Genomic DNA, 23,264 nt, shown 5'->3' with positions numbered 1-23,264 from the left:
AAGAAAAATCAGGCTTCCTGGGTAGCTCAAATGGTAAAGAATCTGCCTGTAATGCAGGAGACCTGGGTTCAACCCCTGGGTCGGGAAGATCCCCTGGAGAAGGGCATGGCAACCCACTCCAGTATTCTTGCCTGGAGAATTCCACGGACAGAGGAGCCTGGAGGTCTCCAGTCCACGGGGTCACAAAGAGTTGGACATGACTGAGTGACTAACCCAACATAAAAGAGAAAGATATAAACTCAGCTTCATCAAAATAAAACAAATTTTTTTTAAAAAACCAACTTTTGAACTTCGAAGACACTGATTAAAAAAAAAAAAGAAAAGGCAAGGCACAAACTGGGAAAAACCTGTGAACAGTTATCCAAAGAATTTGTTTCTTATAAAGGCTAACATACACCTATTTTCTGAATCCACTGTCCACTAGGAGGAAACACAAAGTGCATGTCCACATAAAAAACTGCATGCAAATATTCACAGCCAATCTGCAATGGCCAAAACCATTAACAATACAATGCTGCAACAGGTAAATGGAAAACAATTTGTGATATTAAAAATATATATACAGTAGTTCATAATAAAAGGGACAAAGTATTGCTAATCCATCCAAAAAATATGGATAAATCTCAGATTTATTAAGCTAGGGGAAAGAAGTCAGTTAAGAAAGGAAACATTATACAATTCCACTTATACATAAAAATGTTCCAGAAAATTCAAACTAAACTGTGTAATGACAGAAAGGAAAATCAGTTTGTCTGGAAAGTGGGGGACGTGAGGATTAACTGAATTATAAAGAGGGTTTAGGGGTGACATATTCATTATCTTGAATGTAGTGATGGCTTCATGAGTACATACATGTGTCAAAACTAATCAAATTATGCGTTTACCCAAATAAAACTAAATTTTTTTTAATTTAAAAATCAGGATATGGAAATGAAGCAGAGAAATTAAAACCTGAAGCCTATTTTCCTTGTAGAATCTTAATAAACAGTCTGGAGACAAAGTAAAGAATCCCAAAGACAACGTGAAAGATAAAATGAGGTAACACCAATGCTACAGTATAATTCAAAATACATTCAGTATATATACTTGTCTTCGGCTCCAGTTCCTGGCAAAAGTCCTTAACTTTCCCAAGTGACAGAAATGTCTTTTGTTACACATTCTCTGACACCACCTAGGTGTCCTACAATTCAATTCCGATAACCAGAGTTAGCTTCGGAATGCACAAATTAAAGGTACAAACCTTCAATTTTGACACTAACTCTGCCAAAGTCCCTTTTCAACCAGGAATGACTCAAAGTGGTATCTACATAGTTTCAGGATGGGGGCTGGTCACCAGAAAGCCTTTCCATTCCACTTCTCAATCTCCAGGGAGGGGAGAGGGGCTACAGACCATGTTTAATCACACAAGCCAGAAGTTTAATCAATTACCCGTAACTACTGAGATATTAATAGAAACACTAAACTCTGAGGTCCACAGATGATCAATATAGTAGGAGGCGTCATGCCCAGAGAGCACGAGAGGGCGTGGAAGGCCCGTGTGGTCCCTATCCCCACCCCAGACTCTGCCTATTCCTCTCTTCCGTTTGGCTGTGTCTGAGTTGTATACTTTATAATAAAAGTGTGAGTACAGAGGTCTCAGTGAGTTCTGTGAACCATTCTAGAAATTATCCAATATTGCAGTTGTAGAAACCTCTGAATTTGTAACCAGTTCAGACAAAAGGGCAGGTAGCCTGGTGATCACACCTGTGGCTGGTGTCTCAAGTAAAGGCAGTTTTGTTGGGAACCTTGCCATTTAACTTGGGGGACATAATACTAACTATAGTTAGTGTCCAAACTGAATTAAACTGAAATGTAGGTGACCAGAAAACTGGTGCTGGAATATAGACATTCAGTTCAGTTCAGTCCAGTCACTCAGGCGTGACCAACTCTTTGCGACCCCGTGAAGTGCAGCACGCCAGGCCTCCCTGTCCATCACCAACTCCATCGAGTCGGTGACGCCATCCAGCCATCTCATCCTCTGTCGTCCCCTTCTCCTCCTGCCTTCAGTCTAGACGTTAAATGTGGAATTTAGAAAGATTTCTGATGAGAGAATAAAGGGAAAGGGTAGTGGCGCTCAGTTTCCACTGAACTTCACCATTCCTATCCTCCCCAACACTGAAAAAAAGAAAGTTCAGGAGATTTTTTTGTAATTTGATGCTTAAAATAAACTTTCTAAGCAGAATGACAGAGCAGTCAAAAAAACTTTACTAGTTTATGAAGTACATTTATTTTCACCTTCTAAAAGAGTGTCTAATGAATTTCTGACCTAAAAAAAAAAAACACACACACACACACATTTTAACTCTCAGATGGTAAGATATACACCAACTTAGTCAGCCGAAAAGAATGATCCAGATGTGCATGATCCATCGTAACACTGAGACACTAACGGAAAGTCAACACATCTGGACTCCAGGTCAGACAAACCTCAGCAGGCAATACTATCTTCATCAAGTCATCTCACTAACAGCCGTTTACTCATTTTAAAATGACAGCATAATAAGCTAATCTCAGGCTGGATGGCTACCCTAGTCCCATCTCTGAGTAAACTAGCTGCAGTAAGAGTCAACTGACTTCTAGCTGGAAAGAACTGCTCACAGTGTGGATATGACAAGAAACCAGGCCAAAGAGAAGGGAGAGACGTAGAGAAAGACAGACAGACAGAGGAAGGTGGGAGCTTGTAATTGGGAAACTACCCCAGTTCTGTTTGGTTTGCTACGTCACTTCTATGGGTCACAGCAAAGCATTAGCATGTGGTGACAGATAAGAAATTCAGTCTTTTCCACTTTTTGGCCGAAAGCAAAACCAACACAGCCTGAACATAACTGCTGCTGCTGCTAAGTCGCTTCAGTCGTGTCCAACTCTGTGCGACCCCATAGACAGCAGCCCATCAGGCTCCCCCGTCCCTGGGATTCTCCAGGCAAGAACACTGGAGTGGGTTGCCATTTCCTTCTCCAGTGCATGAAAGTGAAAAGTGAAAGTGAAGTCGCTCAGTCATATCCGACTCTTAGCGACCCCATGGACTGCAGCCAACCAGGCTCCTCCATCCATGGGATTTTCCAGGCAAGAGTACTGGAGTGGGGTGCCATTGAACATTACTAGCCAACCACAATTAAAATGTTCCCCAACTGGTGTAATCAAATTATGGAAATTAGGATCTAGTTACTCCTCTGCATGTTCACCCCAAGGTGAAGTGAAATAACCCCAAAAGAGAGGCGAGACGCCCTTTCTAGGAAAGTGATATTCTCCAATAAGTCACTAGTCAAAATAGTACAACCAGTTCAGGCTACGACACAACTTTACTACCTAAAATAGCAAACAATATATCATCAATGCCGTAAGAAAAATAGTCAAGCCAGAAAGACGTTTTCAGGATTATCATATTCTCAAAATCATCAGCACATCCGCTTATTCCAATCCAGCGTTGGGGCAAATCTCTTTGAGGCAAATGAGGTGATACAATACCATAGCCAAATTATCTAAAAGAGTAGCCAAAACATGCAAAGGGAAAACCCAAGAGTCATTCCTAAGATTCTTTTCATAGACAGCAGTTAATTCAGTTAACCCTGGTAACAAGTGGGAAATCATATCACAGGCCTCCTGAAGCGAAGAACCAGCTCATTTGAAAAGACCCTGATATTGGGAAAGACTGAAGGCAAAAGGAGAAGAGGGTGGCAGAGGATGAGATAGTTAGATGGCATTACCGACTCAACAGACACGAACTGGAGCAAACTCCAGGAACGGCGTTGCAAAGAACTGGAAACGACTTGGCGACTAAAAACACCACCACGTAGTCATTCCAAACCATGGCAGGGGCAGGGCAGGAAATGTAGTTTGAAAACGCACAGTCAATACTATAGTAAAAACACCAGTTTTCTTCGTACTACAAAGTACAATATGTAATACTTATAAATCCCTAATGCCACCACCTTCCAGCTGCCTGTGGATAATAATAGGCATGGGTGGGGTAGGGGCGGAACCTTCTGCCATAGCTATAAAATGGAGTGTAAAAGTGGTTTTAGTAAGTATTAAAGGAGGGGAAAGGAGGGTATTGGGAAAGAACAGCCTAGGGACTGACATGTCTATTTCAAAAAGTCAGAGAGGAGTTAAACTGCAAACTCTCTCCAGTGGTATTCCTGTTTAACAACCATGATTCAAGTGGGAAACCCTACATACATTATCAAAAAATAAACTATCATTTTAAAAAGCAAAGTATATGATATATTACTAAAATGGTCATATCAAAAATATTGAAAAAATTTTCTTACTGTTCAGAACATATTCTGTGAAATTTATAAATTTATTTTGTATTTATAATAAATAAGGTTTTAATTATGTTGGAGCTAAAATTGCTAATTTCTATAACAAATATATTCAGAAAAGTTAGAAATCATTAAAAGCAAGATCTGGGGGTGTAATATAGATAAATATACATTATTATATAAATACATACTATACCTATCTTGCCTTGAGAATCCCATGAACAGCATGAAAAGGCAAAAAGATAAGACGCTGAAAGATGAACTCCCCAGGTCGGTAGGTGCCCAATATGCTACTGGTGATCAGTGGAAAAATAACTCCAGAAAGAATGAAGTGACGGACCCAAAGCAAAAACAACACCCAGCTGTGGATGTGACTAGTGATGGAAGTAAAGTCCAAAGCTGTAAAGAGCAATACTGCATAGGAACCAGGAACATTAGGTTCATGAATCAATGCAAATTGGAAGCAGTCAAACAGGAGATGGCAAGAGTGACTGTCGACATTCTAGGAAATCAGACAGCCAAACTGGAGTCGGACACAACTGAGTCGGACACGACTGAGCAACTTCACTTTCACTTTTCACTCTCATGCACTGGAGAAGGAAATGGCAACCCGCTCCAGTGTCCTTGCCTGGAGAACCCCAGGGACAGAGGAGCCTGGTGGGATGCCGTCTATGGGGTCGTGCAGAGTCAGACACGACTGAAGCGACTTAGCAGCAGCAGCAAAGTATCACCCGCAAGTTACCATGAAGAGTAAGGGACAAGTACCTTAACAATGAAGAAATTTGACCATCACCGCCTTGAGAAAATGATCAAACTTATCATGAGTAATAATGAACCAAACTGGCATGTGTGATACACATGGAAAATATACTGAATGCTGATACACTGAAAAGTGTACTCTATCAACTATGTTGCAGTACTGTTAAAAATGTTTTAACCTGAATCCAGTCATGAGGAAATTCAGAAAAATCTGAGAGTGTGAAACTGTCTACAAGGCAACTAGCCAGAGGCTTTAAATAAAAAGTCAGTGTCATAAAATACGAAATAAAGGCAAGACAATGTTTCAAATTAAGAGAGACTAAAAAAAAAAACCATTATAGCTAAATATAATGAGTGATCCCAGATTAGATCCTAGACTGGGCAGGCAGCAGATGGGGGTGGGGATTATTAAGAAAAAAAAAACTTTAGAAAGCAATTAGGAAAATTTGAAAATGGATAGTATTATTAGATTTTTATCTAATCAAGGCTAATCTTCATGGGTATAATGATGATACTATTGTGATACATTTTTAAAATTTTTTATTTTTACATCATACATGCTCAGTATTTGGAAGTTAAGTGTTAAAATATTAAAAAGAATTTAACTGGCAACAAACTGGGACAATGTTTTTGAAAGTGAAAGCATTAAAATGATAACTAGATTATATTTTTGAAAGACAATTTTAATAGAAAAATAAGAATATATAGACAGTTCACAGTAGAATTACCAAAAATTTACAAAAAGATGTCCAAAACTTACCCCAAAAATGTATCTATCACATTTTTTAAAGGCTTGTTATACTTTTTGTTAGCTACCCTAATACTGAAGTAAATGTAACAAGGTTGCTTATCACAGGCTTGTTTATGATACTAAGAAGTTCAAAATTACTTTAATCTAGCAATAAGAGGGGAGAAGGCAATGGCACCCCACTCCAGTACTCTTGCCTGGAAAATCCCATGGATGGAGGAGCCTGGTGGGCTGCAGTCCATGGGGTCGCGAAGAGTCAGACATGACTGAGCGACTTCACTTTCACTTTCCACTTTCATGCATTGGAGAAGGAAATGGCAACCCACTCCAGGGTTCTTGCCTAGAGAATCCCAGGGACGGGGGAGCCTGGTGGGCTGCTGTCTATGGAGTCGCACAGAGTTGGACACGACTGAAGCGACTTAGCAGCAGCAATATGAGGAAGGATAAACATCAAACTATAGTACAGCCTTCATATGGAATACGAAGTACAAGTCAGAATGAATCAGATCCTATATCCTTAATACCTAATATTAATGTAGTAGTGACACCAACTTTTCTAACCAAAATTCACCCTCACCTTCCATAGTAAAAGCAACATAGTAGGGCACATGGATTCCTTACAATCACACCTAAATTCTCATCAAAGGAAAATGAGTTTTAGAAACAATGTGTGCCCTTCTACACTGGGCATTTTAAGAGAGTAGGTACACAGATTATTTCTCCTTCCTAATACAGTTGGGACATGAAAATAAAGCACAAGGATGAAGAACTGAAAAGATGAAAGCAAACAGGTCCTAAGTAAGCACCTGAAAAAGTTTCATTGCCAATTTGAAAATGTGAAAACTTCTCTAATCAATATCTAAATTCCTTAAATTTTTATCCAAACCACATATAATTGCTTTCCTTTTCAATCTCATTTCCAATCACTGGGCTCCAACCTTATAGCCTTCTCTTAATAAGCGTAAGACATTCCCACAACAGGTTTTAAACTTATGGTGCCCTTCCTTGAATTGCTCTTTCCACCAAACACTCACAAGGTTCTCTCCATGCCTTTAATCAGGTTTTTGTTCAAGAGCCACCTCTTCAGGAACACAGTCTCTCAAAACCATTCCCCACCAAGCCCATCAGACCCCACTTGCACCTGAGCTCTACCCCCTTAATATGGGCACATCTAAGTTTCAAGGGTCTTGAAGCTTCTAAAACTTAAGTTGAAAAGAAAGGATATAGAATTCTAAGTACAAAATTAGAAATGAACATGAATACATATTAGAAATCTGAAAAACTATTAAAAAGACTGACAAATTCCATAAATAAATCCAGAAAAACGGCATTTTAATTAAATGTCTGGCAACTCTTTTATGCCATAATTCCTGTATTTTTTGGTTGAGTACTCTTTCCTTGGGGCTTCCCTGGTAGCTCAGCTGGTAAAGAATCCACCTGCAACGCAGAAGATCCCGGTTCAGTTCTTTGGTTAGGAAGATCCCCTGGAGAAGGGAGAGGCTACCAGAGAGCAGAGAATCCAGAGGGAGACCTGGGTTCGATCCCTGGGTTGGGAAGATCCCCTGGAGAAAGGCATGGGAACCCACTTCATTATTCTTGTCTGGAGAATCCCCACAAACAGAGGAGCCTGGCAGGCTACAGTCCATGGGGTGACAAAGAGTCGGATATGACTGAGCGATCAGCCACAGCACAGCACTCTTTGCTTGGCTTTTCACCTGACAACAGCTTATAATGTTTCCTATACAGCCATCAGGAGGATACAATTTAGTCTTTTCTCTAGCACAGTTGATCAAAATTTATTTTTTATTATTCAGGCTTATAAACTTCAAGCTTCACAACCTGTTCCTGGGAATGTCAAGTAAATTTTTGAGAGAGCCAACAAATGGGAGGAAACTCTATCAATCCTCTTTTATACATAAACTTGAGATTTTAATCCAAGTTTTCTTGTGCAGTAACTAATCTTACATACCCTAAATTTAAGGCATTCAGAGATGATAAAACAATCATCAGTGTCATTTTTGGTGGGTTATGAGTTTTATGCTATATTCACTGATCAGAGAATTTTGTTTCAAATGAAGTCATTTAAATATTTTTCCAGTATTTTCATATGATTGTCTTTTTCATTAACTGTATTATCAAAAAACCAAAAGCCTATTACTTCTGTTTATAATTTAGTTTTTCCTTTTAAATGAATTACTACTTTTGCATGATCAGAACATTTTTATGTCACAATTCACTTTACAATGTCAGAATAACTTTTTAATTATTCATGGCACATCTTTAACCATTTTTGTTTCATATTCCATTAATTTAATCTGAATTTCATCTTAACTCTTAAATAAATGTAAATATAACAAAATACACCTTTAACTTTACTTTCAAATCAGAAGTCTATCATTTCACACCTGCTTTACTAGAGTGCTCCAATAAGCAGATGAAATCACATATTTTAGTTTTATTAAATATGCCATTTCAACTAAAACAGGAAAAGCACTTGGTGATTATACAATCATACACATTATATTATCAATTATTTTGCTATACAGAAGGACCAACATGCTGAATGCATAGGATGAAAATGTAACCTTACAGTTTTAGACAGGTAAACTCTGCAAACGGTTCCATAGACTTGATTCCAACTCTGTACATTTCAAATTTCAAACCTGGTGCCTGCTTTGCTGCTACTAGTATTAGTGTGCTCATTCTTTTAGCAGCGGCCATCAAGGACACTTTCATTCTGTATATGCCCTCTACGTATATTTCATACTGTATATGCCCTCTACGTGTATTTCATTCTGTATATGCCCTCTACGTATATTTCATACTGTATATGCCCTCTGTATATTTCATACTGTATATGCCCTCTACATGTATTCTGTATATGCCCTCTACGTGTATTTCATTCTGTATATGCCCTCTATGTATATTCCAGTCATGATGCCCAGAGCCACTGGAGATAAGGACACCTGCCTACAATGGGAAAGTTAGCAGTGATTTAACATGGGCATGTTAAATTTAACATGGTCATGACTGATCTCCATATAGGTATACCACTACACTCATATTAAATGAAATATACCCCCAACTCAGACTATTTTAGCCAAAACCCAACAAATTATCTGCTAATTATATCTACAAAAATCTTTAAATTTGTGTTAAAAGCATCTTTTCAGACATTTGCCAGGCAATAACTACATAACTGAATAAGAAAAAGAAGTGGTAATATTAAAAGAATTACCCACTATTGCCACAGTTTTGTCCCAAGAATTCAAATCTTATGTGACATTAGGAGAAGGGAAAAAAAATTACTAACAAATTTCAAGAAGTGTAACAGCACATAAAGAAAAGATCTAAAGATTTAAACTTTCAAAAAGTTTTTAAAAACTTTTAAACTTTGCAATTGAAAAACAGGAAATAACAGGAATTTTGTTAACTTATTAAACTACTGAGAACATATACTAATTATTTTTGAATGTTCTGGGTATTTTTCAAATTTCCCTGCTGTGTATACTCTGAGTTAGGCTAAAACTATTACAGATCATAAGCTCACATTACAGTTTAGGGAAGAAACGTGTTTTGATCAGAAATGAGGCTGTGCTGGGGTAAATGTACTGGGCAGGGGCAGGGGAGATGGGGTGTCTGGCATCCACCGACCTTAAATTAAACAAAATCAAGTGTTTTCTAACAAGACTATACTACAACATAGGACCCCTCCCCCCACCACACCACACACACACACAGAAAGCTACTATAAGGATTCTATAGTACAAAACTACAATAAAGTCCTCCTTAGCACTGAAGCCAAAATATTGAAACATACTTTATTGTTTTTAATCTGAATCTCAAAATTCAAAGAAATTCAAAACCTATGTGACATATGTGTGAACAGAAGACAGTTTATATACATCTATATATACTTTTAAAAACATCACTAAAGCTTAAGATGTAGCTCTCTTCATTAGTTTAACCCAATGAAACTAAATGAGTAAAACTACTATTTTAAAAGAGAGAAAAAAATCCAATCCAGTAACCAGATTACGTAACAGAAAAATGGATTAACTATGAAAGCATCAGTTACTAAAACAGCTGACTTACCCATAAAAAAATCAAACCATTAAGAATAAAAAAAATCCACAAATCTAAAACCTCCCATCAAAAAATACTCTTGACCAAGATTATTTCACTGGTGAATTCTACCAAACAGTTAAGGAAAAAATATACCAGATTTATACAAACTATTTGGCATACAGATATTCTAGTATTGGAAGCCTGGTGGACTGCCGTCTATGGGGTCACACAGAGTAGGACACGACTGACGTGACTTAGCAGCAGCAGCAGTATTACACAAAATAGAGGAAAAGAGGACAATTTCCAGTTCTGACAAAATTTTCAGCAATTCAAATTCAGTGATATATAAAAACAATAATGCATTCTGACAAAGTAAAGTTTATCTAGGAATGTTGGGTTAACATGAAAAATAATCAATGTAATTCAACCACATTAATAGTTTAAGAGAAAACCTATATGATTGTGGCAACAGATGCAGGAGTCAATAATAAAAACAAATACCATTAATGATTTAAAATAGACAAAACCAGTCAACAAAGAACTTTTTCAGCCAGATAAAGAGTATCTATGAAAGTCCTATCTATGAATATAAAAAAAAAAAAAAAGACTGAAAGGAAGTAAAACTGTCTCTGTTCACATGATTATTTTTGTTTAAGTAGAAAATCCTAAGGAATCTGCCCCTCAAAGGTACTATAGACAGGAAATAACGAGTACTGATGAGGAAGTGGAGAAACTAGAACCCTTGCAAATCACTGATGGTAATGTAAACGGTGAAGCCGCCAGGCATATCAGTTTGGCAGCTTCTCAAAGAACTAAACACAGAGCACTCAGGTACTTGTAACACTGAAGTTCACTGCAGTATTATTCACAACAACCAAAAAGTGAAGAGAAGCCAAGTGTCCAACAACAGATGAACAGATAAATTAAATATGGACTATTGCAATGGCATATAATTCAGCCATAAAAAGGAAGGAAATTCCACATGCTCCAATATAGATGTAATTCGAAAACATTATGCCAAGTGAAATAAGCCCGACACAAAACAACAAACACTGGAGGAGATTCCACATATATGAAATATCTAAAATAGGCAAATTTATACAAACCGAAAGGATAGAATCCATTTAGTTTTCTGTGGTTCACTCGCTTCCAGGATTTCCAGCTGCTTGGCTAGGTCTAACTTCTGTCCTGCGCAACTGGAACTACACAGGAGGCTGGGACGCAGCCAAAAGCAAGGAAGCCACAAACATACAACTCAGACACACTTCCAGGCTTTAAAGTGTAACTTCTCTTCTGACTTTTACCTACTTTCAGTCATTTTCTGCTGCTTTTAAATAATTTTTCTTTCAATATTTTATCAAGATTTGATCATTGCTATCTGAGGTTTTCTGTGAAAACCATAAGACATGTGAAGACACTTTAATTTTCAATTTCACCATTACCTGTGAAATTATAAGCAGATCACAACCTCCGTGATCCTTACTTCTATCATCTGCCTCATTAGTTAAGCTCAGGACCAAAATATGACAACTAATATTAACAGGTACGGACAAGAGTTGATCAAAGATGTTATTGGGCATGTATATGAGATCAACTGAATGGTTAAAACTGTTGTCTAAAAAAAACAAAAAAAAAATAGACTAAACAGATTGGGAAACTTAGGTAACAATTTCATTTACTATTTCAACAACTATTTACAGGCATATATCAACACAGTATTGCAAAAGACAACAGAGAAGTGAGTGGTAAGAAGAAGCAAAATACCAAATAATGGAAATGGTAGGACAGGATGAGAAAAGGAAAGACGCAGATTAGCAACTGGACCTTAGTCATGTCTTGGGGATGACAGAGAACACTCTCATCAGCCTAACCAATGTCTACCTACCTGGGTAAGGTAAGAAAACTGGCTTAATTTCATTTGAGGAAGCAGAACTCTAATAGAAACAATTGTCAAGCTGCAAGGTAAGTTGACTAGAAACTGAGAAACTGGATACCTAGAGTCAATTATAAATCAAACAAGCTCAGTGAGAACAGGAAGGACAGAGAAAGAGAAGAAGGTATTTTTCAAGATTAAGTGTGATAAGGCCGAGAACCTGCATGAAGTAAGTTCTGAAGGAAAAAGCTTTTAGGACAACTTCTCTGCATAATGTGGTTACTACAGTAACCGCATTGGGAGAAAAAAACAGTCAATACTACTGTGTGATAGCTTTCAGACATTTGTGCAAAAAACAGTGTGACATTTAGAATAATTCAAGTCCAGCTGAGCTTTCCTGAGTAAGATTAGAGAGCAGTGAAAGGCCCTTCTGATGAAGAACAGTTTATACCCATATAACCCTGACCAATATCTCCGAGGAGCTATTAGAGATCAGCGGAGGGGCAAACTCTAGCACACGTGCTGAGAAGCTGCCCCCTGTAGAATAAAGCTGCCCCTACTGACTTCAGAGACAAATTAATGGATTAACTAAAGGGCAATTCTTAAAACCCCTGTAAGAATAAGATGTCTCTACGAATATTAGAACCTCATTTCAAGTATATATACTAAAAGAGAATTAATATGTATTCAATGATCATGCTAGCAAGCTTACAGAACAAGAGAAGGGAAGGGGGAAAGAAGAGTGCACAGAAGCCATTTTGCCTTAACTCAGTCATAAAAGAGGTCATCAAAATCCTCTTAATCACCATAGCTGACATACAACCACAGAAGGAGGTAACTCTCTCAGCTAAATCTTCTCCTTATTTTTTATCACAATTGAAAATTTAACACCACTATGAATAGATGTCAGTTTTTATTTCCTTTTCCATTGCAACATGTCAGCAGATAGTACAACACAAACTATAAACGTAAAGAAGAGAATCACCCATCCAATGGGCATTTAAGTGAGTGTTCACCAATGAACACTATGATTTAAAACCAACTAACAAAAAGAATATAAACAATCTTAACTCTATGAAATTTCATTAAAATAGACTTTCATTTGCAGTTAACATAAGTAAGTAAATAAGTGTTAGTCACTCAGTCGTGCCCAACTCTTTGCAACCCCATGGACTGCAGGGCACCAAGCTCCTGTGTCCATGAGATTTTCCAGGCAAGGATACTGGAGTGGGTTGCCATTTCCTTCTCCAGGGGATCTTCCCAACCCAGGGATAGAACCCGGGTCTCCTCCACTGCAGGCAGATTCTCTACCGACTGAGCTACAAGGGAAGCCCTTGCAGTTAATGTAGAATAGTATTAAATAATAAGGAAGATACCAAAGTAAATTCCCCAAATAAAAATTATGTTACCCTGTATTACAACCTTGCATTACACAGAAAGCCAATCTACCAAGAGTAGTGACACTCCACTGTTACACCCATTTCTCTAAAAAGCTAAATTAGACAGCATTATAGGCTAATACATTTTGAGATATGCATTCGACTGATTAAAAAAAACCCATAATGTAAAAATGTAAAACAACAAAATGGTTCCATAAAAATTAAAAATGCACATACTCCATAAAGCAGAAGAAAAATATACATGTTCCATTTGTAGATTTACAAAAACATCAAAATATCATTGCTACAAATAACTTGCACAAGATTAAAATCAATAAGATTCTCAAAATCTACTTTCTCCTCACAGGAAAAGATTAAAATAATCTCTGATAATACTCTTAGCCTAAAAAGCAATGATTTATTAAGGTATGATATCAAATGTGCAATAAATAGCATGATAAACTATTTAGTTCTCCAATCCAAAATACTAACTATGAATTCATGAGACTTTTATCAATATACATATCACACACAGCTAACGTTTTCATGGCAACATATGAGATCAAAACACAATGTTTTGCTTAAAACAATTAGCTGAGGAACTGAAGCACAAATACAGGGCTAATTGCTTCCTTTGGGATTTGGTTGTCAAACACAAGAAATGTCAATGCTTTACAGTCCTGGGATAATTAAAACCTTGTCACAAACCTATACTATCAAATGAATATTTATTTAAATATAAACTTGAAATATGAAACCAAAAGCATAAGCAACTGAAGAAAAAAGATAAATTAGACTTCATCAAAATTAAAAAATTTTGTGCTTCAAAGGACACCAGAAAGAAAATGAAAAGACAATCCACAGATGGGGAAGAAAGTATTTACAAATTATATTATCTCATAAAAGGCTAGTTTCTAGAATATATAAAGAATGGGTATCGTTAACAATACAAAGACAGCCTAACTAAAAAATGGACCGAGGATTTGGACAGACATTCCTCTAAAAAATATATGCAAATAGCCAATAAGCACATGAAATAATGCTCATCATTAGTCATTATGGAAATGAAAATCAAAACCACAATGAAATGTCATTTCAGATCTAACAGGATGGCTAAAATACAAACAAGGTTGATAGCATAACAATCAATGTCTGCAAGAGTGTGCAGAAATTGGCACTCTCATACACTGTGGTGAGACTAACATCCATTTTAACAGTTTCTCAGAGTTACACAGAGTTACTGTCAGTTCAGTTCAGTTGCTCAGTCGTGTCCGACTCTGAGAGCCCATGAATCGCAGCACGCCAGGCCTCCCTGTCCATCAATATGCCAGCAAATTTGGAAAACTCAGCAGTGGCCACAGGACTGGAAAAGGTCAGTTTTCATTCCAATCCCAAAGAAAAGCAATGCCAAAGAATGTTCAAACTACTGCACAATTGTACTCATCTCACACGCTAGTAAAGTAATGCTCAAAATTCTCCAAGCCAGGCTTCAGCAATATGTGAACCGCAAACTTCCAGTTCAAGCTGGCTTTAGAAAAGGCAGAGGAACCAGAGTTACTATACTAACTTGTAATTCTGTCTCTTATAAGCATACACCCAAAGGAAATGAAACTATAGTGCACAAAAAAATTACATAAGAATGTTCACTGCAGAAGCATTCCTAAGCCTAAACATAGATCAACTGATAAATGGATAAAATGAGGTATATAATGGAGTATTTTTTGGCCATAAAAATGAATGATACACACTACCACATGGGTGAACTCTGAAAATATTAAGTGAAAGAAACCAGACACAAAGACACCGCATGATTCCATTCCATTCCATACAAGGAACGTCCAGGGACTTCCCTGGCAGTCCAGTGGTAAAGGCCCAGTGGTCCCAATGCGGGGGGCCAGGTTCAATCCTTGGTCAGGGACCTAGATCCCACATGCAGCAAATAAAAAAAAAAAAAGAGTTCTCATTCAGCAACTAAAGATCTTGCACACCACAATTAAGACTTGGTGGGCAGGAGAAGGGGAGAGAGAGAGACAAAGAAAGAAAAGTCCAAAATAGGCAATTCATAGAAAAGGTATATTACTTGTTGCCTAAGGTGTCAGAGGAGTGGAGGCGCTTCTAAAACTAGATAGCAGTGATGATTACACAGCTCTGAAACTCTGAGTATACTAAAAAATTTGCTAAAATAAAATACATGCCAAAAATACATACAATACAAAGACCGCTTCACTCAAACTAACTCAAATCATCTACATCAATGGGGGAAAAAAATGGCCATAAATTACTTTTTCTACTTAAGGGGAAAGTGTTAGTTGTTCAGTGGTGTCTGACTCTTGTGACAGAGGACTGTAGCCCACCAGGCTCCTCTGTCCATGGAATTCTCCAGGCAAGAATGATGCGGTGGTTTCTTTTCCCTTCTCCTGGGGATCTTCCTGACCCCAAGGCTCACACCCAGGTCTCCCACATTGTAGGCACATTCTTTACTATCTGGGCCACCAGGAATTCTTTTTTTCTACTTAATACATCTCCAGAAATCAATTACCACATTTTAAGTAGTAAAATTTTGTATAAGAGATTTTTGTAGCATCACTTGCTCCTAACAATGTTACATTTATTATAAATATTCAACAGGGTAGTATAATTTGTTGAATACTTATATCAACTATGATTATTATTGAAATTTTAAAATATCATTTGGTTGAAAATTTATTTTTTCAAACACATTAAAAAGTATAATAAAACAAATCAATGCTTATTATTAAATATCTTAATTTTCTTAATCAAGATACTAATTTTCTTAGTATTCATTCTTAAAAATATTTTATTGACTATATTAAAATAATCAAAAACTACATATGCCACTTGATTAGCAACCAATGCCTCAGTACTTCCCTCTCATTGTCGACGTATATCTAATAATTTTTAAATCTATCATCAGTAACCAAAGCATTGTTAAACATCTATATAGTCACCACAGCACAAAAATCTAAAATATTATACAACGAAGTAAAACACATTCTGAGATTAATTCTACTTTCACTCAAAAATAAAAAATGTAAAGCACCATCTCATGAAGTCAAAAGTTTATGATTTTGATTTACAGGCACCTATCAAATATTCATACTAAAAGGTTATTACTAAGAAACAGTGTAAGGTCTGATCAGAGTCTTCACATTGGTTTATTGTGATGAACTGGACCTAAGGTAAGGAGTAAAGCAAGGTATAGCTTAACAATCTTGGTGTTTGTACTAGTATCAACAGCTACTAACAGCTATTACAAAAATCTTATAAGAGGAAAATCCTGTTTCATTCACAAAATATATTAGTATGTCTTTCCATGAAGACTATTAATTTCTTTGAATTCTTTTAATACTCAGCCTGCAAGCTAGAAAAATTTTCTTGATACAAAGAAAGAATCAGAAGAAGATCAGAATAAGTATAAAGAGAAGAAATTCAAGTACCAGGTAAAAATTAAAAGAAATATAAGTTATCATTTACACAGGCTATTACTATGTCATTAATGTAATATACATGTAAACTTAAGTAACATGCAAAGTATTTAACATGGAGAATACAGACTTACCAAATATTTGATAGCCTTTTAAAAATCTCACTGATGGTTGAGACTCCCTAAAATAATAAAAAAAACAAATAAAACAAATATATGAGGAGTAATTTCTCAACTTCAGAAGTTACCCCTGATCTATAAAGTCTACCCGGGAATCCCATTTACATAATAGCAATTTGTTTTTCCACACTGCTTTAAAATCCAAAGCACCTGCTGAACTTTGCCAAATGATTAACAAAATTTTTCCTAAACTTATAAATAATTCAAGGTTTAAATGGAGAAGCTAATGAATTATCAGAATATTGACAGCTCTATAACAAATCAGATCTTAAAAATTACAGACCAAGACAACAGCATGCTAACAATTTCTTAGAAAAGCATTCATATGTTAAACTGTCCCTAATTATCACATACAATGTCAGCTCTACATTCTAGTATCTAGTTACCAACACCTTTTTAAGTAGCAGCAGCTGCTGCTGCTGCTGCTGCTGCTGCTGCTGCTGCTGCTAAGTCACTTCAGTCCTGTCAGACTCTGTGTGACCCCATAGACGGCAGCCCACCAGGCTCCCCCGTCCCTGGGATTCTCCAGACATCAACACTGGAGTGGGTTGCCATTGCCTTCTCCAATGCATGAAAGTGAAAAATGAATGGGAAATTGCTCAGTCATGTCCAACTCTTAGGAACCCCGGACTGCAGCCTACCAGGCTCCTCCAGCCATGGGATTTTCCAGGCAAGAGTACTGGAATGGATTGTCATTGCCTTCTCCAAGTAGCAGCTAGAAAATGTAACTCTAGCACCTACAGAATTGGGGACAATGAAATAGAAGGGGTTTCCCTGACAGCTCAGTGGTTAAGAATCCACCTGAAAATGTAGGAGACGCAGGTTCCATCCGTGGGTCAAGAAGACCCCCTGGAGAAGAAAATGACAACTCATCCTAGTATTCTTGCCTGGGAAAACCCACGGACAGAGGAGCCTGGCAGGCTACAATCCATGGAGGTTGCAAAACAGTCAGACATGACTTAGTGACTAAACGAGACAGAATGATACTTCATAAAGTATTAAATTTTATTTAAAAAATTAGCATAAGGAAGTATTTTAAAATCTACCCTATGTTGATACTAAAAAAATTTAAAAGATTTCAAAGAAAGGCATGAACTTACAAATTAATTTTATGACTTACAAAAGTTAGTTATAAATAATTTTATAATAAACACACTAAGCATCTTTTCTGTCAAATTTCAAGTCAAAATAATTTTCAAAACAAAGTTCAAAAATTCAAGATTAAGCACTAAATGTTATAGTGCTCTTGTTATTTGCCAGGCACATCACTCAAGATTTGAAAAAGGTTATATATCTCTTTTTTAATCACCTTATTCACTCTCCATTTCACAGATTACAAAACCAAGCTTTACAGAGATTCAGTCACCTGCTTATATACGGTCGCTGTCATTGACTGCACAACCCAATGTCTTTAAAGCATCATACTATGACTCCTCAAACACAAAACAAATAAGACAGAATATGACATAGTATACACTAAAACTGATTGCCTCTTTTAGAATTCGATTTTTAAAAAGATGTTTTTAAATTCCTTTTAAAAGAACCAACAGAATAACTAGCAGAAAATGTTACCATTCAAAAATTACAATACCATAAATACAAATGGAATAAAAACATTTTCTATCACCGCTACTGTTAAAATCAAAACCAATCAATTAATCACATCCATCCACAGGCCATGGAAAAGGAGGAAGAAAACAGTATGTTAGAGACCTAAACAATGGAGTTTAGAACAATAAAGCTGTGAGATGATGGGAGAATATCATCATGACTTTGAGGCAGATGAAGATTTCTTAAACAAGACAAAGATAAAAACAGCAAACTGGACTTCCTTAAAAAATTGTGTTCTTAAAATGAAAATGCAAGCTACAGAGTAGGAAAGATATTCTCAATGCACATGTCCAAAGGACTCAGGTACAATTTTTTTTTTTTAAGAAAAAAAAAAACCATTCTAAATCAAAAGACAACCCGATTTTTAAGATGAAGACAGAACAAAATTTTATAAAAAATAATTTCAAAATCCAACATACATACTGAAACGGTCCTCAACATCACTAGTCCTCAAGAAAACACAGATAAACAAGAGATACTTCTACTCACCAAAATGACTGGGTTTTAACTGAAAAATCAGGGAATACCAAGTGTAAGCAAGCATGTGCCACAAACGGCATTGTCATGCACTGCACAGAGAAATGGAAATGGGTATAACCAGCATGGAAAATTATTTGGAAATGTCTACTAAACGTGAAGGTTTTCAGGGCTTCCCTGGTGGCTCAGAGGGTAAAGCGTCTGCCTGCAATGTGGGAGACCTGGGTTCGATCCCTGGGTTGGGAAGATCCCCTGGAGAAGGAAATGGCAACCCACTCTAGTACTCTTGCCTGGAAAACTGTATTGATGGTGGAGCCTGGTAGGCTACAGTCCATGGAATCGCAAAGAGTCGGACACAAATCAGCAACTTCACTAAAGGTGAAAATACATATACCCAATGACTAAGCAATACAACTCCTGGGTATATAGTCAATAGAAATGTGTATATTTGTGCACAGAAAGATATGTACAAGATTTATCACAGCAGCATTATTTAAACAGCCCAAAACTACACATGACCCAAATGTCCACTGGCAGGAGAAAGGAGAAATAAACTTCAGTAAATTCATACAAGGGTATCCGAAACCTCAGTGAAAATGAGAAAACTAATGCCATACACAAGATAGGATACACGCACAAATAGGACACATCTCACAAACACAATGCTGTATGAAAGAAGCTGGGTGGGGGGAGAAGAAGCGCACATATAATTCTAGCCTATCAAATCGAAAACAAGCCAAACTAATCTCTGATTGCACAGTCCCAACAGCAAACTTTGCAGTGAACGAGTTACTTGACTGGGACAGGTCACAGGGGGCTTTAATTGATATCTTGAACTAGGGTATGGTTACAAGTTTGTGTGTGTGTGTGTTCTCTTTGCAAAAGTTCATCAATATACAAAAGCCCATCTGTACTTTTCTGTATATAAATTATACTTCAATTATTATTTTTAAGCTTATTTTTTAAAAATAGATGAAAAATCACTTCTCAGTTAAGTAACTCCAGGTCATCATACATTCAGGTCTGTAACTCAATAATTTGAAAATTAACTTCTCAGTTTAGTAACTCCAGGCCATCATACATCCAGGTCTATAACTCAATAATTTGAAAATCTGGATCTCCTAACAATGTATTTAGTTATATAGGCTGCATAAAAGTAAAGTAAATATATCTAGTTATTTTGTATAATAAGTTTTAAGAACAGTTTCAATGTAAAAATAAACTTTACCAAGAAATGATTCCTTATGATTTTCTACTAATAGCAAATGAAGTTTTGCATGAAGTCCTGCTAATGAATATTTCTACATAGGCTCAACTTACGTTCACAGATGTATAACTTCACGCATATTAAAAGTGTTAATAGCTAACTCAGAAGTTGATTCTAAAAGCAATCAGATGGCCAAGCCAGGAATCCATAAAAATTCATAAAACCTTTAAGGCACACTACTTGGCCCAGTTTTTCAGAAAATTTTAAGACTTTTAAAAACCAATAATCATTTGAAGAAAAGTCTTTGGGTAATCATTCCTACATACGTAAAATATTTTACATTGATACTTACAGTGACACCGTCTTTAACTAAAATATAAAGTTTTATCTGTATGTCCTTTTTATCTATCTTTCCATTATATTTACCTAAATAACTTTTTTTAGTCTTACCAATTTCTCTCTAAATTAAATATCATTATTTGGTCAGATCTGAGAGCTTTTATCATTGATGGAAAGCCATCTTATTACTCACAACAACCTATTTGCCGTGGGGTAGAGCTGTCATGTAAGTCTCAAGACAAAGTTCAGAGGAACAGAATGGCATAGGCCCTAACAGGTCAGGCCCCTGAACAATTCCCAGAGGAATCCTTTGGACAAACCTGACTTCAGATGACTCACTGATTCCTCACAGGAACCCTCCTCAGTCTTGGGGTGCTCTACCTATGAATCCGGCCTGACAGAGATCTCTCCAATTGTCCCGTCAGCATTGAGCTGTGGTTCTGAGATACAACGTGACCCAAGCAACACTTCCCCAAAACTGACTGTTTGCATTAGTCAATCCACTCTCAGGCCAGGCACCTGCTTCTAATTCAGAAACTTACCTCTCTAAATTGCAAGTTCTCACTAAGAACAAATTAAGACACAGTTTCCACTTTGGTAACTTTTGAAACGAAGGAAAGAATTAGCTTGAGGCACTTTAGAACATACAGGGGGGGAAAATCTCCCTCAAGAGAAGATGGTCTTATCTACCTAAAAGATAAAAACCAAATTATTGAATGTAAGGAGATCTCCCTAGAGGTCACACATCTCACCAAAAAAAAGAGAGACAAACGCTAACAGAAGGACCTGAATCATCCCTAAGGGTCTATTCTGAAGCAGAGAGCTAAGAGATCTCATCCTAAATCTAAAGAACCTACAGGACTAGACACAGGTTGGCTAGGAAAACTATCTAACTTAACAGTTTCTGATAATATACTAAAGATCCCAGAGAGGACAGTCGAGGTATAAGCAGAACAGTCTTCCCCTAAAACAAAAGGGGATTCAGTGAATTCAGTGTCTACACACTGTTCAATCAGCAGTAAGTCTAATAAAAATTGCTCATGAATGGTAACTGTATTTATATAAACACTGGTATTTGAAAAACTAGCATCTTTAAATAGTGCTAATAATATGTCTTCTTAGGATTCTGTTATTTTTCATTGTTTTCTACTTCAATTTTAGAGGTGGAAAAGTTACAGCCAGATTGGTAAAAAATCTTTAAAAAGCAACGTCACAGCTAGTCAACAGTTCTAAGTTGTTACATAGATATCAGATCTTAATCTGAAACAAAGCATTTCAAATCACTTTTCCAACTGCCCACCACACATTCAATTTAGCCAAATTACAATATTTCCCAAACCAACCCAGTTCAAATTAATAGTTTACCCCTACCTTATAGAGAACGAAATGCTATTTTATCTTCCACATATTCAAAAAGCTGCAACTATTATAACTTTTTGTAAAAGACGTAAATTTTTACTTTAAAAAGCTCATGCGGTACTTCTATTTCCATACTAAAGAAACAACACTCAGTACTTTATCCTCTCAAGCTTCTTGCCTGATGGCTGCAAAACTGCAAAGGATTGTTTACACAATACCTCAAGAAGTTTCAAAAAAATCTCTCAATGTTCTGATGACAGTCTCATAGATACTACCAACAAATTTAAAGAGAAACAAAAATATCTTCCTTTCCCCAGTCATTAAAATGTGATATGATGTAAGTTTCAGCACAACTCACCTGCATTTTTATAATCATATTCACTACACAATCATACCTTCATAAAGTTATGCTCTGATCATTTTTCTTCAACATTTCCGCAATCTTTCAAAGTATTTCTAAAAGTATTCACAGTTCTAGTCAACTGCCAATTCTTACAACATACTTCTTATTAAGCCTGGGTCTTTTATCTTTCATACTCCTTAAATCAACACAAGTCCCAGTTGATCATTTTATTGCAGTAACATATAACCACTGTAGAGAATATCCTCCTTTTGCAGTTCAATTGCACAGCTATTATTTAGATGCTACATCATATCCGACTCTCTGTGATCCCATGGACTGCAACATGCCTGGCTTCCCTGTCCTTCACTATTTCCCGGAGTTTGCTCAAACTCATGTCCATTCAGTCAGTGACGCCATCCAACCATCTCATCTTCTGTTACCTTCTCCTCCTGCCCTCAATCTTTCCCAGCATCAGGGTCTTTTCCAATGAGTCGGCTCTTTGCATCAGGTGACCAAAGTATTGCAGCTTCAGCATCAGTCCTTCCAATGAATATTCAGGACTGATTTCCTTTAGGATTCACTGGTTTGATCTCCATGTAGTCCAAGGGACTCTCAAGAGTCTTCTCCAGCACCACAGTTCAAAAGCGTCAATTCTTCAGCACTCAGCTTTCTTTATGGTCCAATTCTCAAATCTGTAACATGAATACTGGAAAAATCATAGCTTTGACTATCTGCACCCCTTTTTCAGCAAAGTGATGTCTCTGCTTTTTAATACGCTGTCCAGGTTTGTCTTAGCTTTTCTTCCAAGCAGCAAGTGTCTTTTCATTTCATGGTTGCATTCACTGTCCTCAGGGATTTTGGAGCCCAAGAAAATAAATTCTGCCACTGTTTCCATTTTCCCCCATCTATTTGCCATGAAGTGATGGGACTAAATGCCATGATCTTCATTTTTTGAATGTTGAGTTTTAAGCCAAATTTTTCACTCTCCTCTTTCGCTTTCATCACCTCTTTAGCTCCTCTTAGCTTCCTGCCATGAGGGTGGTATCTATTGTCTGCATATCTGAGGTTATTGATATTTCTCCCATATTATTATCAATAATAATTGATATTATTCCAGCTTGTGACTCATCCAGCATGGCATTTTGCATGATGTCCTCAGCATATGAGTTAAATTA

General features: G+C 36.8%; 1 protein-coding gene across 7 annotated transcripts in view; it reads right to left on the bottom strand.

The window, feature by feature from the left end:
• Positions 1-23,264, bottom strand: part of FBXW7 (F-box and WD repeat domain containing 7) — a 224,254-nt gene that overhangs the window by 139,185 nt on the left and 61,805 nt on the right. For 6 of the 7 annotated variants that reach the window (XM_069556702.1, XM_069556700.1, XM_069556696.1 and 3 more), the window contains one exon: positions 16,709-16,755. The exons of the other annotated variant lie outside the window; for it this stretch is intronic. The gene's annotated coding sequence lies outside the window, so the exon portion shown is untranslated. The remainder of the gene's footprint in view (positions 1-16,708; positions 16,756-23,264) is intronic. 7 annotated transcript variants of the gene reach the window in all.

This window comes from Ovis canadensis, chromosome 17 (assembly GCF_042477335.2).
Source record: "Ovis canadensis isolate MfBH-ARS-UI-01 breed Bighorn chromosome 17, ARS-UI_OviCan_v2, whole genome shotgun sequence".
NCBI lineage: Eukaryota > Metazoa > Chordata > Mammalia > Artiodactyla > Bovidae > Ovis > Ovis canadensis.
This window is presented reverse-complemented; position numbering and strand designations above follow the sequence as displayed.